The 14,407-nt window shown below is 40.6% G+C and overlaps 1 pseudogene; it reads left to right on the top strand.

Annotated features, from left to right (window-relative positions):
• LOC129734896 (solute carrier family 12 member 2-like) overlaps window positions 1–9,562 on the top strand; it is a 56,504-nt pseudogene extending 46,942 nt beyond the window's left edge.
• Window positions 9,563–14,407: the final 4,845 nt, after the last annotated feature.

Here is a 14,407-nt window from a genome sequence, read left to right on the forward strand (position 1 = left end):
AAATCACTCCAAAATCTTCTGCCTCCTCCCCCCTCCTCAAGTGGCACAGGGGGATGGGGAAAGGGGGTTGCAGCCACTTCATAACTCTTTGTCTCTGCTGCTGTTTCTTCCTCATGCTCTTCCCTTGTTCCAGTGTGGGGTCTCCCACAGAATACAGTCCTTCATGAACTTCTCCAACATGGGTCCTTCCAATGGGCTGCAGTTCTTCAAGAACTGCTCCAGAGTGGGTCCTTTCCATAGGGTGCAGTCCTTTAGGAATGGACAGCTCCAGCATGGGTCCCCCACGGGGTCACAGGTCCTGCCTGAAAATGCACTCCTTCTGGGTTCCTCTCCATGGGCTGCAGTTTCTGCCAGGACCCTGCTCCAGCATGGGACATCCACCTGCTCTAGCATGGGGTCCCCCACAGGCTGCAGGGTGGATATCTGCTCCACTGTGGTCATCCATGGGCTGCAGGGGGACAACCTGCCTCACCATGGTGTTCACCATGGGCTGCAGGGGAATCTCTGCTCTGGCACCTGGAGCACCTCCTCCTCCTCCTTCTTCACTGACCTTGGTGTCTGCAGAGTTGTTTCTCTCACATATTCTCATTCCTTTTTCCCAGCTGCTGTTGCACAGCAGTTTTTACCCCTTTTTAAATATGTTATCACAGAAGCACTACCACTGTCACTGATTGGCTCAGCTTTGGCCATCGGCCAGTCCATCTTGGAGCTGGCTGGAACTGGCTTTGTCCAACATGTGGGCAGCTTCTGGTGTCTTCTCACAGAACTCACCCTTGAAGCCTCCCTGCTACCAAAAACCTTGCCACAGAAACCCAACACAGCCTGACATCTGTAAGAAGTATACCCTATGTTCAGCAACAGAATTTTTTTTAATATATATACAACTATCTTTATGTGTAAGCTGTATGTACTTGCTTCCCAATGACTTAATGTTACTGAAAGAAAGAGGCTACCAAATTGACATCAATTACTTAAGACCCTAGTCTAGAAATTAAGAAAATATTTTAGCAAAAGTTGCATGAGCCAGTAATACTGTTATGTATTTTTTTCCCCTTACCTTAGCAGCTTAGAGACCTCAACAGAAGTCTGTCTTAAGTTTGGAAAGGTTTTGTATTTTCAATGTAGAAGACTTGCTTGCACTTTGTAGGTATTTCTCTTAAGTCCACTAGCATAATTTTAGTTGCATTTCGAGCACAATCATGAAGGAAGCCTTTGAACTTCATTGGCAACTGTCTACTGAATTGATAATGTATAATTTGTTTGTAGCCTGCTCCATGCAGTGTGGCTACAATGAGGAAGACTGCTTGTGGCATGCAACTCATGCTGTGTAGGTGGCACCCTGTGGAAAGAGAGGATGTTTTTTCCTTCCCTGGAAATATACAAAGGTGTTAGGATTTAGGGAGAGGCAGAGAACTTATTGCTATGTACAAGAGGGCAAAGCAGTATGAGAAAAACAGTAAGGAGTGGCCTGTTTTTCACACAGGACACTGCTGAGATTGGGAAAGCATAACTTCAAGGTGTCAGAAAAGTCTTATTAGTATCCACGGGGGTCTGTGTTGAGTTTGCTTCAACTCAACCATCAAGTAGCTCAACTGAAGCCAATCCTGGAAGAAAACTTGGTGGTCTGGGCCGTGGCTGGGGCCTTGTCTAAGGCTCATCCTCCACTTGGGGTTAGACTTTGTATTTTTTCTCCTTTTGCATGGAAAATGTTGCACCAATATCCTCCCCCCACATATGTTTAAACAAAAACCAAGGTCTCCATGTCAGATAGAATTAGTAGTGTGACACCATTAATATAATAGCAGAGAATGTGATAACTTTACCACACGTTTCATACTTAAGGCATCTTGTCAGCCATAGAGTTCCATTAGCAACACTTGAAAAACTCTTTCGCTATACAAATGCTTAGTTAACATTATTCTGGTATCAGTAGCTGTCTTTTGTAATTATTGTTTCTTTTATTAAAGTTGGGGGGGGGTGGTTGGTGTCCTAAAGGCTTTTCCTTTTGATCAAAGGAGGAAAATTTTTGCTAAAATGAGAAAAATTTCTAGCCAATGTTTCTGTTTAGCTCTTAATTTTTTCAAATTCTATTTATGCCAGAGGTACTGTGTATTGATACTTTTACATTTTTAAAATATGCATATAATATAAACATGAAGTTTGTACTTTCTCAGTAGTAGCTAGCTGTTTTATGTTTAACCTACAGTAATGCGATAGACACCAAAAATCTGGGAAGGAAGTAGCAGGAATCTAAAGCTATTTTCAAAGGAGGAGCCTCTTTGTACTTTGAATCAGTTTTTATAAGTTTTTGTTGTTTTCCATAGCATAGCAGTTGTAGTATAGTTTAACCAACTGTGAACTATTCCAGTACAGTCACATATCTCTGTCTGATACCATTTGGCACAAAGAAGTGGTTTATAATGCATTTCTTTGCTTCCTCAAATAAGAGATACTCTCATTCTAAGAAAAATCTACATGTTCCAAGGATGTCATAGTAAAAGTGGATTATAGCAAGAAGTCTGAGACAGATGCTTTTTCTATAGCTTTTGTTCTGTCATCTAGTGAAAACACTCCTGTTCTACATAAAGGTAACTTTCTAGTTAGCAATGAAACTTGAATTCTCACTCTTTCTCTCTCTGGTTCTGTTTTCATTCTCTCCCCCACCTTCCCCCAAGGAATTAGATAAGGTTGGGTTTTTTGGTCTGGGGAACTGAAGTGTCTTATGCTTTTCTAGCCATTGATGTCTAATCATTTAAGTATTTTGTTTTAGAATTTACCAGTACATAAAATAAATCTTTGAGCTCTAGGCCTCTAAATAAAATAGTTGGTAGACTACAAACTACAATGAATATTTTTTTTGTTTTAAATAGTTAATGAGATTGGTGAGAAGCAGTCCATAAAGCTATATATTGAAAGTGCTACTAAATTTATGAAGGGTTCATTACCTCAGACTAGAATTTTTTATTATATTCATATTAACAGGCACAAATAATTCAAGATACGATACTTTAACATTAACTGTCTTTCCTCTTTTTAAGGAAAAAGCTTAAAGTGACTTTATAGTTAAATGAGAAATGTTTGGATTTGTTTCTTGGGTGCGTTTCTTTTTAAGTACAAGTCATTCTTAGGACGCTTTTTTCATATGAAAACCCATTTCATTCTACATCTTTATTTTCTAAGGTTTTTTTTTAATATAAAACAGTTGTGTTTTCATTAACATCACAAAGGAAATTAACCTTTTCATTTTTTATTTTTAAACATGTTCCAGAGGACGAGGAGGATGGAAAGACTCCAATGCAGTCACTGTTGAAAAAAAGCAGGCATTTTTCACCATTTTGTGTTAAATCATTCTTTCGCGTTATTAATTTTTATTTTCCTTTCACACTCTTTCTTGTATATGCACATGTGTGTGTGTACCAGAGAGAGAAAATATCAACCATACAATGTTAATTTTTTTCTTTATACTTGAGTTGGAATATGGTCGGTTCATCTTCAAGGATTAGGTTGTAGTAAAATGAAAGTTTGTGCAAGTTCCCAGAACAGGATGTTACTGTGTATGCACAGTAGGATTGTGTATGCATCCAAAATATGATTGTTGGGTGGTTTGGGGTTTTTTGGTTGGTTGGTTGGTTTTGAGTGGGTTTTGTTGATTCTTTTTTTTAACTTTGTTCTTTATAATTTATATTGAAATGTATCCAGGAGCTTGCTTAGTTCTCTGAGTCTCAGGCATTTTACTGGATCACTACTTGATTTAGGAGTAAGGGAAGGATTATCTAGTGTTATACTCTCAAGGGTTGTTTCAGTCTATTCAATAGATCTTCTGAAGCCATAGTTGTTGGTATAGTATTTGGAATTGTTCAATAGCTTACAAAGCAAAGGATAATATAGACAAACAGTGAGATTATTGTCTGAAATAACATGAAGTAGTCATTCAAATAGTATGAATAGAGATTAATTAGGATGAATTAAGCAGTTCTTGGTTTATTTTAGTCTTTTTTTGAAAGTTAAGCAAATACTTTTGCCTCGACTAAAATACATCCAACTCTTTTGACATTTACTTCATAATTTTGACAGCTAGAAGCTGTTATTTTTTAATAATGGAAAGTGAGATTTCAGCTTGAAGTACAAGATGGCAGTTTGGAAGAAGTCCCAGTATGCAATATAGTAGTATAGTAATTTAAATCAGTCACAGATGTACTCTGAATTTAAAAATTCCTAATAAGGCAAGGACTGAGATGAATATCAAACTCATGTTTCTTGTTCAAATGCAGATTTAAGCTAAGGGAAATCAGTTAGGTTTTTTTCTAGAGTTCTTTTATATATTTATATGTATTTAATTGAAAATGCCATTGTAGTCTTGTTTTAATAAGTATCTATACATTAGATACAACAGCTGTCCTGGTTACACAAAACTAGTCTATATTGTGCTTCAGAGCCTTGCACATGTAAAACAGTACTTTCTACAAAAGACAGAATTTCAACAGTGGGAGCTAGCTTTTCTATTGACCAGATGCTTAAAAAAAAATGGATTTAAGGAATGAAGAACAGTGCTTAGGAGGTGGTTCTTATTTATAAATTAGAGTCTATATGTTTCTCAGGGGAGTAAGATTTTTGTCATGCAAGAGCAATGCAACAGCACATGATCTAATGCTCTGAAGTATGTATGTGATATTAGTTAAATTGTTCAGGCAAATGACTATGTAAAGTTCTTGCAAATTATTTATTTGTCAAATGTCAGCTAGATGACTTGAAGGTATAAATCTGTAGCTGCTGAACTTGTGAGTTTGTGAACTCCCTAAATATAGCTTAGTATATATCTATTCAATCAAAATTTGGAGTCTAGAAAAAGAAAATTTTAAAATTACTTCTATTTCAACTTACAGATATCACAAAATATTAAGATGTTGCATTTGGGCTTTGGGGTTATTAAGCAAAACAGTTAAAAAATAACCTGCCATTAGATATTTTTTCCAGACTCAAATGGCCCATCTTCTCCTTTAAATTTGGCTGACCAAAGACTTCTTCATGTTAGTACCCAGTTTCAAAAGAAACAAGGCAAAAGCAATATTGATGTCCGATGGCTCTTTGATGATGGAGGCAATGTACTTTGTACTTTATCAACAAGTGTTTGGAAAACAATATTGAAGTGATTTTGAATTAATTGTTGATAGATATCTTTCAGTCCATACATAGATTACAAAGTTGTACTATTAAACGCTCTTCTTAGAAGATACTATGTTTTCTGATACGTTCCTAAACTGGTCAAAATGCAGGTTTGACACTGTTGATTCCTGTCGTGGTTTAACCCCAGCTGGCAACCAAGTACCACGCAGCTGCTCGCTCACTCCCCCCGCAGCCAGAGAGATGTGGAAGAGAATCAGAAAGGAATGTAAAACTCAAGGGTTGAGATGAGAACAATTTAATAGGTAAAGCAGAAGCCACACACGCAAGCAAAGCAAAGCAAAGCAAAGCAAAGCAAAGCAAGGAATTCATTCACTGCTTCCCATCAGCAGGCAGGTGTTCAGCTGCGGCGAATGAAGAGACGGGACGCAGCTTGATGCAAGCAAATGTCAATTTATTGTACAGAAGCACGCGTTTTTATACACTTTCAGAAGCTGCGCGTTTTAAACAGATTGGTTCTTGAAGCTAAGCCTTGCATACTAGGCAATCCCTGATTGGTGGTTAACTACCATCAATTAACAGCAAGGTGTTACCTTTCCTTGGCGCCATCCGTCTCCCACTCCCCTGTGCTCTGTAAACATGTCTCATCATGTTAATTGTTGTCTAGACAAGCTCGAGCACATTCCCCTCAGCTAACTGATTGCCACGCATGGTCCTAGTTTCCAGCCCGCTCCTGCATTCAGCCATCCCCAGGAAAGCAGGGCTCCATCATGCCTAATGGTTATTCAGGAAGACAAATGCCATAATGCTGGATGTCCCGTCCCGTCCCGTCCCTTCTTCTTCCCCCAGTTTATATACCAAGCATGATGTCATATGGTATGGAATACCTCTTTGTCTAGTTTCAGTTACCTGTCCTGGCTGTGTCCCTTCCCAGTCTCTTGTGCCCCTCCAGCCCTCTCACTGGCAGGGCCCAAGAAACTGAAAAGTCCTTGACTTAGTATAAACATTACCCAGCAACAACTAAGAACATCAGTGTGCTATCAACATTGTTCTCACATCAGAGCCAAACACAGCACTGCACCAGCTACTATGAAGAAAATTAACTCTATCCCAGCTGAAACCAGGACAGTTCCTTATCTTCTTACAACCTAGAAAAAGTGGAAAGATTGTAAGATCAGAGTGTTCGTTGGTGGAAAAATAAACAGTATTGATCATAACAGAAGAGCGTAAGTTTGCCTCTAAAAATTTTATTTCAAATGCTAACATAGTATACATTAGATGACTTTCTCTTACAAGTAGCCTTCTTTCAATTGTTCTGTAGCAGAGGTTTAATCATACTCTCTTCTCCCTCCACCAGAATAGTTCCATTCCCCCAAATTATGTTGAATGAGATACCTCAGGTTACACTAATTTTTCTGTAATGTTGTCTGGCACTAATGTTGTCTCTGTTCCTCAAATATTTTCTGGGGTGGGCTTTAAGGAAGGGCTCTTCTCTTATTTTATGCTTTTAAAAATTTATTTTCCGAAGTATGTTGATCTGTAGCAGTATGGCAGATTTGTATAATAGTTCTGTTCAAACAGGGATTTTTTCCCCTCTACTTCTATCACACTTGAGGGGTGGTGTGGGTGGTGTTTGTTTTTGTTTTCAAACTAGTGTTTTTAGTACCAAGTGCCTGACTACCTTGTAAATTATAAAAGAAATGCTCGCTGTATAAAGGCTTGTTTTTCTGATGCAGGATGGCTACTTTGCTCAGCAAATTTCAGATAGATTTCTCAGACATCATCATCCTTGGAGATATTAATACTAAGCCAAAGATAGAAAAGTAAGTCTCAAAAAAATCACCCCAAAAAACCTGATTGTAAGGTGAAGTCTTCATTTATTTCATGAATTTAGAATATTTTGTTCTTAAGAATTTTGATAAAGTAGGTCCTATAACATAGTTCCCGAAAAACGCGAGAAATTAAATAAGCTATAACTATTTTATGATTCTAGAACTTTCTATTTTATAACATTGGGTTTTTTAAATTTCTGGTCTTTAGACTGTGTGGTGGGTTAACCTTGGACTGCAGCCAGACCCCTACAAAGCTGTACTCTCACTCCCCCTTCTCAGCAGGACAGGGGTAAAAAGTAAGATGAAAAATCTTATGGGTTGATACAAGGACAGAGAGATCATTGTCATGGTTTAACCCCAGCCAGCAACTAAATACCACGCAGCTGCTTGCTCACTCCTCCACCCCACCCCCAGAGGGATGGAGAGGAGAACTGGGGAAAAGGTAAAACTCAAGGGTTGAGATAAAAACTAATTAATAATTTAAATAAAATAAAAACAATAATAATAATAACAATTATAATGAAAAGGAGGGAGAAGGGGAGAGGAATAAAATCCAAAGGGAAGGGAGAAAAGAAAACTAGTGATGCACAGTACAGTTGCTTACCACCCACTGACCAATGCCCAGCCAGTCCCCAAGCAGCGATTGGCAGGCTCTGGCCAACTCCCTCCAGTTTATATACTAAGCATGATGTTCTATGGTATGGAATACCCCTTTGGCTAGTTTGGGTCAGCTGTCCTGGCTGTGTCCCTTCCAGTCCTCTCTCTAGCAGGGAATGAAAAGCTGAAAAGTCCTCTACTGAGTATAAACACTACTTAGCAACAACTAAAAACATCAGTGTGTTATCAACATTATTCTCACACCAAATCCAAAACACACTACTATACCAGCTACTGGGAAGAAAATTAACTCGATCCCAGCTGAAACCAAGACACAACCCCAGGTCCTTTTCTGCCAGCTAGCTTTCCAGCCACTCTTCTCACTCCTCTCTCCCATAGCATGAAGGTTGTTGCTGATATACTGACTAGTACCATATTTGTTTTAATATGGCTGTTCTCTTTATTGTTCCAGTATTGCAGCTTTTGAAGAAATGATAGAAGCATTCAGACTTCATGAAGATGATAAAGAGCAAGAAGTTGTAGATAAAATGAAGGAGAGTGAACCCTGGAGGATAACAGATAATGAACTTGAGCTTCACAAAACAAAGGTGCTGTATTCTTTGAATAGCTATGCTAAATGTTGATTTTTTTCCTCTCCTCCTACTGGCATTTGTGGATATAATAAGCTGATTCTTGTTATTATCTTCCATAGATGCTTTTATGAATAACTCATGGAAAGCAGCATCTTTATAGTTAATGAACTAGTTAATTCTTTGCTGTTCCTGATGTCCACAAACAACCCCAAAACTTTTCAGTGAGATACTTGCAGCAACACATTCTTTTGTCTGCTGATTGATAGCTTGTTTCTGCAGACACTAGCCAGCAGGCTAACAAAACTTCAGCTGACCTGAGAACAACAGAACTATAAGAAATGGCTAACTCCAAATGTTTGCTGCAACAAGCACTATAGCTGATGTGAAAGAGAAAACTGAAAATGACTGTATGAATACAAGTTTAAGAAGTCATCAGTAGTAGAATGGTGGGGAGCTGCTTAAGATGCTAAGCAAGGATACAGTAGTATAAAAAGGAGGTCCATTACAGGGAGAGGCTTGCCAAACAAAGGTGGGGTTTCTGTAACAGTGGCTTCCTATTAGCTTACAGGAAATAGTTAAACAAACCTTGGAGAGAGTTTAGGGGGCTCTTGCTTCCAGCAGTTGTGAAGGACGATATCATTAGTAAAGGGACTATCTTAAAAGTAGCTTTTGTAGTATTTCACTTATTTGCACGTTCCTAAGCTTACCATTTTTTTTTTCTCTCATGGCCTTTGAACCATAGATATCTCAGACAAATGAACAAGTTACCAAACTGAGGGATAAAGTATATGCTTTCTATAAATGACACATACCAATTGATCACAACTGGGTTTTGTTTCTTGGTTAAATTATTTTTTTCTAGTTTATATATATAAAAAAAAGATCTTCCTAACAAATTTCATTTTAAATACAGACTTATCATCGGATTAGGCTAAATGAGTTGCTGAAAGAACGTTCAAGTACAGCTAACAATTGCTATGTAAGTAAATATTTTTTATGGTGTCACATGAAAAGGGGGGGGGGGGGGGGGATCCTCTCAACCTCAGGTGTTTGATCTGTCTATTAGTGCCCCAGGAAAGCTGAGACCCTTGTGCCCGACCAGTCTGTCGTCAGTGTCCCATTACAGGGACCCTTCACTGAACAGTCTCACTGGATCAGAGGGCAATTTGACTGACTTGTTCAGGGAAACACACCAACAGCATCAGGGGGACCCCTCAGTGGGTCTTCCCACTTTATTCAAATATGTTACCTGCTGCCAGCAACTGCTAGCACCCACAAAGGATTAATACTAACAGTTTACAGAATAACACTCTTTCTTAATATAAAATTGTGACAAATTAAGGTTCGTGATTGCAGGTGATAGGGACTGTCTGCAAAAGCAAACTTGAAATGATATACAACCAAACTACATACAACTAAACTATAACCGCTAATAACAGCTAGCGTGAGTTAGTTATTAAGCATGCATAAGACAAAGTTCTTACCCAATAGGCGTCCCTATGGGGGAGAAGAGAGGTTCAGCCCGTCAACTGATCCCAGGAGTTACGATGGAATCTTCCCCTACTTCTCCCCTCCTCTATCCACGTTTTATACTTCATAGTATATTGCATATTCATTCATCATACACAGGACTGGTTACCAGTTTCTCACTTCTAATGCAAATTAGTACACATCCTGAGATAGCACTACTGAAGTTCTCTACTAACTACACGTGCTCCTCAAGCAGGGTTTTGCCCTCTTTCGGGGGGGGGGAATTTGAGTTGGAGCTTGCGATCTCCCACTACCACTGTTATCTTTGTCCTATTTTCAACTAATTTTCTGTTGATGTCAGTGCATTGCAACACCTTATCATCCTGTTTCCTCTCATAGCCAGAACTACCCTCACTTGAAGGTTTCTTTCTGCATAACTTAGATAACAGTGTTCTTTTCAGTATCTGTTCTCATGCTCCCCAAGGCTGACTACCTTGATTAGAAGTCCCTTCATTCGTAACAACTTTAGAGAGTGAGTCAGTTTGACCTAGCTTTGTGAACACTGAATCAGAGTTGGGTAATCCGGGAGTTTAGACAACAGTTCCCCCCCTGCCCTGGACTTATTTCAGTTTAGGACTAGTCCATTTCCATCACATTTAGGTGGCGCTTGAGTGACTCTAGTCATACATATTGTTATTACTAACTGGTATCATGTGCCCAGTGAGGTGTAGTAGTACCTTGGAGGCAGGTAACTTTGAGATGGAGGTGTGTGTTAGTATTACAATGAGATTATTTCATTTTGCCTCAATGGTTGGCTCAGCCACAGACATCTCATGGATTCTTCATGTGACAACTGGTATGCAGCTTATCAGCTGTGTGGTGACATCAAGTTCCCATCCCTGCAGGGAGCATGACAGAGCATGGCCGCAGGGTCTCCACTCCTCTCCATCTTCTGTCACTCCTATCAGCATGTGCTGAGCTGGCAGGGTGCGTTGCTTAGGGAACTGTGATGATGTAGATTCCATGCATGCCAACCATCCTGAAGGCGATAGCTGTATTTTACCCTAAAAAGCTTTCTGTAATACTTCGCTTCTATTAGGACCCAATTTTTCTCTAATTCCCCCCTTCAAGGTGATTTTCCCACATATGGTTATTCTAATTGATATAGTACTGTGATTTGAACTATAAATATATGTAAATATGGGTTAGGAAGAAGACCGTGCCTTGACATTAAAGCATAGAAATACTCGAGCAAGTTTCAGTAGTGGAAGTAATTACTGATGTGTAAAAACTGGCCTAAGTATTTTCATGCTTTTGATATGTTACTTCAGATGACTACCTTCATATCTGCAGTGTGGTGTGATTCTCACATTCATTCCCCTCTCACATGCCAACTATTCCCTCCTCTTTCACATTCTTCCTTTCAACTGTTTTTTTCTGGGAAATCTCTCTAGATAAAAGTACTTTTGATCAACATTATTTGCTGAGGCATTTCCATGGAACTACAATCAGAATGCAGATTGTAGCTTCTTCACCATGTTTTTCTTTAGGAGCCTGCTTCAGAGCTCCATTAAGTAGTACCACAAACAGAGTTTGAGCAGTGCAAGTAGACTTCCAGTAGTTTTTCAAAAGACGACAATATGGTGTGTTTTGGAAGGGTTGTGAGAAAGATAAATAGACTGCAACAACTTAGCACCATAAGTAAAAGTTCTATTTTAAAGATTTGAAGAGTCTTTAAAGAAACTTTCTCCAACTGAGAAGTCATTGTGAAGCTGCCTGAATATAAAATGGTGATAAGAAGCCGAAAATGAAGTGTAGGGCCTGAGAAACTGAAAAGAGCTTGACTTAGTATAAACATTACCCAGCAGCAACTAAAAACATCAGTGTTCTATTGTTGCGACGGAGGGAAGACACAGTCACTCAATATGAGTGATCAGCAGACTTCGTTTATTGTCCCTTACAGTCACCTTTTATGCCTTGTTATAATTAGCTCATACATATTACAAAAGTTAAGCTCATTATTGGTTAGTTGCCTAAATACCAAGCCCGCCCCTAGTTTCTCTTCTGTAGTTATCTGTTCCCACCTGCAACATTCTTTTCCCACCGAAATCTTCCTGTTATTGTGTAACAAGAACAGCCAAGGACAGTGTATTTTTGCTTTACTTCAGATAAGCTGAGAGCTGTGTGCATTTTTGTCCAGCCAGCTGGACTATGTCTATGTGACCTTTTTCAGCTAGCCAGTTATCCACATTCTATCAACATTGTTCTCACACCAAATCCAAAACACAGCACTGCACCAGCTACTAAGAAGAAAATTAACTCTATCCCAGCTGAAACCAGGACAACTGGGTAGGGCCTGTTTCTCTTAGTGGCAATTTCCATCTGTCTTAACTGTAGAGAACCAGAAGGCTAAGACTCCCAGGCAGAGAAAGCAGAACTTTTAACACAAATTAGTCTAACATGTCCTATCTAGTTTCAGTGTGATCTGTAGTATTACACAAAATATTCTTGCTTCATAAATAATAGCTAAGATAAATGTCATAGAATCATTTAGGTTGGAAAACACCCTTAAGATTGAGTCCAACTGTTAACCTAACACTGCCAAGTCCACCACTAAACCGTGTCCCTAAGTGCCAGGTCTACAGGTCTTTTAAATACCTTTAGGGATGGTGACTCAACCATTTCCCTGGGCAGCCTGTTCCAGTGCTTGGCCACACTTTCAGTGAAGAAACTTTTCCTAATATCTAGTCTAAACCTCCCCTGGCACAACTTGAGGCTGTTTCATTCTATCACTTGTTACTTGGGAGAAGAGATCAACACCCACCTCACTACAACCTACTTTCAGGTAGTTGTACAGAGCAATAAGGTCTCCCCTCAACCTCCTTTTTTCTCCAGACTAAAAAACCCCAGTTCCCTCAGCTGCTCCTCATAAGATTTGTTTTCTAAACACTTGTACCAGCTTCATTGCTCCAGAACCTCTACATACCTCTTGAAGTGAGGGGCCCAAAACTGAACACAGGATTTGAGGTGCAGCCTCACCAGTGCCAAGTACAGGGGGACAATCCCTGCCCTAGTCCTGCTGGCCACACTATTTCTGATACAAGCCAGGATGCCATTGGCTGCCTTGGCCACCTGGCTCATATTGGCTGCCTGTTCATATTCAGCCAGCTGTCAATCAACACCCTCAGATCCTTTTCCACCAGGCAGCTTCCCAGCCACTCTCCCCCAAACCTGTAGCATTGCATGGGTTTCTTATGACCCACGTGCAAGACCTGGCACTTAGCCTTGTTCAACCTCATCCAATTGTCCTCGGACCATCGGTCCAGCCTGTCCAGATCCCTCTGCAGAGCCTTCCTACCCTCAATAATATAAACACCACCACCCCCCAACTCGGTGCCATCTGCAAACTTACTGGGTGCACTCAATCCCCTCATCCAGATCATTCATAAAGATATTAAACAGAACTGGCCCCAGTACTGAGCCCTGGGGAACACCACTTGTGACTGGCCAACAACTGGATGTAACTCCATTCACCACTACTCTTTGGGCTTGGCCATCCAGCCAGTTTTTTACCCAGCGAAGAGTACAGCCATGCAAGTCATGAGCAGCCAGTTTCTCCAGGAGGATGCTGTGGGAGACAGTGTCAAAGGTTTTACTAAAGTCTAAGTAAACAACATCCACAGCCTTTCACTCATCCACTAAGCGCATCATAGAATTATGGAATGGTTTGAGTTGGAAGGGACCTTAAAGACCATCTAGTTCCAACCCCCTCAGCACCATGGGCAGGGACACCTTCCACTAAACCAGGTTCCTCAAAACCCCATCCAACCTGGCCTTGAACACTTCCAATGATGGGGCATCCACAACTCTCTGGGCAACCTGTGCCAGTGTTTCACCACGCTCATAGTAAAGAATTTCTTCTTAATATCTAATCTAAATCTCCCCTTTTTCAGTTTAAAGCCATTCCCCCTTGTTCTATCACTACATGCCCTTGTAAAAAGCCCCTCTCCACCTTTCCTATAAGCCCCCTTTATGTACTGGAAGGACGCAATAAGGTCTCCCTGGAGCCTTCTTTTCTCCAAGCTGAACAACCCCAACTGTCTCAGCCTGTCCTCATAGGAGAGGTGCTCCAGCCCTCTGATCATCTTTGTGGCCCTCCTCTGAACTCACTCAACAGAACCATGTACTTCTTATGTAGGGGGCTCCAGAGCTGAATGCAGTACTCCAGGTGGGGGTCTCATGAAAGCTGAGTAGAGGGACAGAATCACCTCCCTCGGCCTGATGGCCATGCTTCTTTTGATGCAGCCCAGGATACGGTTGGCTTTCTGGGCTGCAAACACACATTGTCGGACCATGTTGAGCTTCTCATCCACCAGCATCCCCAAGTCTTTATCCTCAGGACTGCTCTCAATCCATTCCAGCCCAGCCTGTATCGATACCAGGGACTACCCTGACCCACATGCAGAACCTTGCACTTGGCCTTGTTGAATTTCATGAGGTTCACTCTGGCCCACATCTTAGGCCTGTCAAGGTCTCTCTGGATGGCATCCCTTCCCTCCAACATGTCGACCGCACCACACATCTTGGTGTTATCAACAAACTTGCTGAAGGTGCACTTGATCCCACTGTCATCTTGTCATGAGATCAGGCTAGTCAAGCAGGACCTGCCTTTCATAAACCCATGATGACTGGGCCTGATGACCTGATTGTCCTGTACATGCCATGTGATGGCATTCAAGATGATCTGCTCCATAACCTTCCCCTGCACCAAGGTTACGCTGACAGGCCTGTAGT

This window comes from Falco cherrug (genome assembly GCF_023634085.1).
Source record: "Falco cherrug isolate bFalChe1 chromosome W unlocalized genomic scaffold, bFalChe1.pri SUPER_W_unloc_1, whole genome shotgun sequence".
NCBI lineage: Eukaryota > Metazoa > Chordata > Aves > Falconiformes > Falconidae > Falco > Falco cherrug.